The sequence below is a fragment of the Vombatus ursinus genome, unplaced genomic scaffold (genome assembly GCF_900497805.2).
Source record: "Vombatus ursinus unplaced genomic scaffold, bare-nosed wombat genome assembly UNPS02006874.1, whole genome shotgun sequence".
In the NCBI taxonomy this organism is placed as follows: domain Eukaryota; kingdom Metazoa; phylum Chordata; class Mammalia; order Diprotodontia; family Vombatidae; genus Vombatus; species Vombatus ursinus.
The window spans coordinates 1,341,270-1,344,956 of NW_020946652.1; the positions used below are offsets into that span (position 1 = coordinate 1,341,270).

General features: G+C 46.2%; 1 long non-coding RNA gene across 1 annotated transcript; it reads right to left on the reverse strand.

Moving 5' to 3' along the window:
* Positions 1-438: 438 nt before the first annotated feature.
* LOC114033264 lies at positions 439-2,984 on the reverse strand. The gene is made up of 4 exons (XR_003567950.1): positions 2,907-2,984; positions 1,050-1,111; positions 695-925; positions 439-585 (listed from the first exon to the last, which is right to left on the reverse strand). It is a non-coding gene; the product is annotated as an uncharacterized LOC114033264 (long non-coding RNA).
* Positions 2,985-3,687: the final 703 nt, after the last annotated feature.

Genomic DNA, 3,687 nt, shown 5'->3' on the forward strand with positions numbered 1-3,687 from the left:
GCCTCTTACCCCTAGGAGCAATGACACATTTCTCCGTTTGTAGTTGGAACTCTTTCCTTCCTGGGATCTTCTTGATTCTCCAGTCTTCTTATACATTGGGCCCCTTCATATGGACTCCATTGTTCATGTTAGCTTGTATGCTATTGTGCACTGGGATGGCCTACCTTCTGTACCTTTTGATTGGGGTGTTCAAGGGAGATTGGTGCCTCTGGTGTCAGGTCTGTGGAGCCCTTCTCAGGGCTGCTCATCCACCTTGGCTGTCTATCTGATCCATGCAACCCTCACCTGTGGCTCCAAGAAGCTGTAGCATGCACAGCATCCACACCCCAGTAAAATCAGGTTAAACTAGGTTGAGGGTAACTGAGAGGTCTCATACCCATTGGTGAGTTGGGGGAGGGGTGATCCTACCCCAACCATGTGAAGACTTCTCCTGCAGAATAGGTAGATGAGAACAATTTGGTCCAAGGTCCAAGAAGGTGGCTGAAGCAGGCCCTGTGGAGCACTTAGAGACCCTAGAGTCATCCTCTGCACCCCGAACCATCACCAGTCATCTTGACTTTTTCTTGCCACTGGACTCCAATGACTCTGGAAGAGAGAGGGAGGCTGATGAGTTTGTACAGCTCTGCGTCACTTAAATCCAATTTATATATGAGTCAAAAGACATCACCTACACCAGTTTGCCATTTTAACCTACCTCAAAGTCCTGTGGCAACAGGCAAGTGGCAAAGCAGCAGGTGTGGACATGCTGGGAGCGGTAGTCACCACCCTGCACACCGATGGCCCAAGCCATAGGGTCTTCTCACTGGATGCAGCAGTAGGATCCAGCATGCCCCGGGTGTCTGAGCAGCCTTTTGGAAGGACTTCATCTCCTAGCATGAGGAAGGGGTTGAAAAGGTGCCCTAAAAATTGCCCCCTTCACCTACACCTGGTTTTAATAAATGAATAAAAAAAGTATTTTAAAGCACCTATTACATTCCAAATACTGTCCTGAGAACTGGGCATATAAATGCCCTCAAAGAGTTTACATTTTAGTAAGAGAAACAACTTACATAGAGGAGTGGTAGTCAGGGAGAGATGCTGGGTTAGATAGTTACAGCGATGATGAACGGGGCTAGCATGGAACAACAATCAATAAGAAGAAGATTTATATATTTCTTATATCAGGCACTATGCTAAGTAAATGCTTTACAATTAGTATCTCATTTGACCCTCACAACAAGCTCGGAGATACGTACTATTATTATCCCCATTTTTATTGTTGTGGAAACTAAGGTAGACAGAGTTTAAGTGACTTGTCCAGGGTCACATAGCTACTAAGTATCTGATACCAGCTTTTAATTCAGACCTTTTTGATTCTAGGTCTGATGCTCTATACATTTTGCTACAGTATACATACATACATACATACATATATACATGCATACATGCATATAGATAGATAGATAGATAGATAGGTGTAGTATGCAGTGTGCTAATTGGTACCTCCCAACCAGGAACAATTACAGATTGATTTTGATCATGGATAATGATCCAGGGGGTTCGGGGAGAGGTGAGAGGAGGGTACGTAGGTGGCCAAGTGGTTAGAGCACTGGGCTTGGAATCAGGAAAAATCTTCATGAGTTCAAATCCAGCCTCAGACACTTACTAGGTGTGTGACCCCGGGCAAGTCACTTAACCCTCTTTTCCTCAGTTTTCTCATCTATAAAATGAGCTGGAGAAGGAAATGGCAAACCAATCTGGTATCTTTGCCAAGAAAACCCCAAATGAGGTCACAAACAGTCAGACACGACTGAAACAACTCAACAGCAACAATGATCCAGGGCTGGATGGGTCCAGGAGAAGGGTACTTGTATTAGCGGGTCCATGGGCAACGCTATGGAAAAGCTACAGGGATAGTAGAGAGAAGTGAAGCATGGTGGCTGGGGATTGACTAGGCCAGAAGAAGCAGTCGAGATCAGGACACATTGAGGGGTTTAGGTTAGATGTAAAACAAAGAGCTTGGATGCCCAGCTCTAATCATCTCTGACTGTGTGAAGCGATCACGTGTCGGAGCTGTACATCGGTCAGAGATCTGGGAGCCCGTCTTAAAGGCTCTGCTTTTTAGACACCGCGTGACTTTGGTCAAGTCACGTCACCCTCTCTGAGCCTCACTTTGCTCATCTGTAAAATGAAGGGGGTGGGCCAGAGATGTTTGAGGTCCTTTCCAGCTCTAAATCAGCCTCTTGTGAGGGTTTGATTTTTTTTTAGAATCAGAAGGAGTCTTGGTGACCACCCTAAGCCACCTCCCACCCGAGCATGTTCCTCTACCATGTGCCTGCATTGGCCACCCTGTATCTGGGCTGAGTGACCCTGAATAAACATTGATTCTCTCTGAGTCTGAGCTTCCCCAACTGTCAATGTAGGTAGCAATGCCTGGAGTCTCTGCTTTACACGTTTCTGGTGGGAGCCCAATAGGATGATGGGTATAAAACGCTTCACCAGCCTCAAAGCCCTTGGAGTCTATGATCCTTTGAATTTCCCAGTGAGGCAATTGGGTGCTTGGATCCGATTCCCAGGGGAGATGGCAAAGTCTGTTTTGGGGTCCTGGGGATTGTGGGGGTGTCTTTGGAAAGAGAGTCTTTTATGTCCCCAGTAAAGCGCTTGCAGCCGTGTGAATCTCTGTCTTGATGGGGAAGTGTTCTGGGAACTGCTGCCCTCCCCCCGCCCCTGCCCCCGTCCCTGGGACTTGGGTAACTATTCTGTCATGCCATTATTGGGGAGGGCCAGGAGGGCCTCTGCCTTGCCAGATGTGTGAGAGGTCATTTCCAAACCCTGCGAGGAATTCCTCCAAAAGCTTTGAGATGTGGGTGAGCAGACATGTCTGCCCACCCTCAGCCCCCATAACCCTTCAGCCGGACCCTCCTTACCTTTCTCTGACTACCCTCTTCTCCTCCTCGCCCTGGATCCAAGGGCAGATCTAGGCCTGTCTCTCTGGGAGCTGTCTCTGTCCTGCTTTATATTCTCCCCTCGGGACCAACTAACCTTTGGAAATTCCTTCCCCACCGACTGGCACTTGACTGCGCTTCCTCATTTCTGTTAGGAAACCCTCAGGGGGTTCATCTTTCTGTCAGGAGAAGCTAAGGTTTCCACTGTCAGGACTCTCTTTTTTATTTCCCCCTCTTGCCTTCTAATAGTGTGTGGGTTGTTTTCCTTCTTCTACGACGGGTCGCTCCTCTTTTTTCTGCCCTCCAAAGGGAGAGAGGGAAGAGCAGGGAAGAAGAAAGGGAGGTGAGGGAATAGGATAGGCAATTCTATACTACAAGGGTAATTTGGTCCGGTGATTTACCCTCTCTAGGTCTCAGTCTCATCTGGAGAATGAGGACCAAGAACAGATGATCTCTCAGGCACTGTGGTATGGTGGAAAGAGCCCAGATCCTGGGTTCAAATCCCATCTCTGTCCCTTACTGGCTGTGTGATCTCAAGCAAGTTATATCACATCTCTGTGCCACGGTTTTCTCAATTGCAATGTATGCACACACACACAAAACAAACACAAATACACAAAAACACATGTATGTTATATATGAAATATATTATTGTTGTCTATTGTGTGTATATATTATACTATACTATACTATACTATACTATATTATATTATATTATATTATATTATATTATATTATATTATATTATATTATATTATATTAT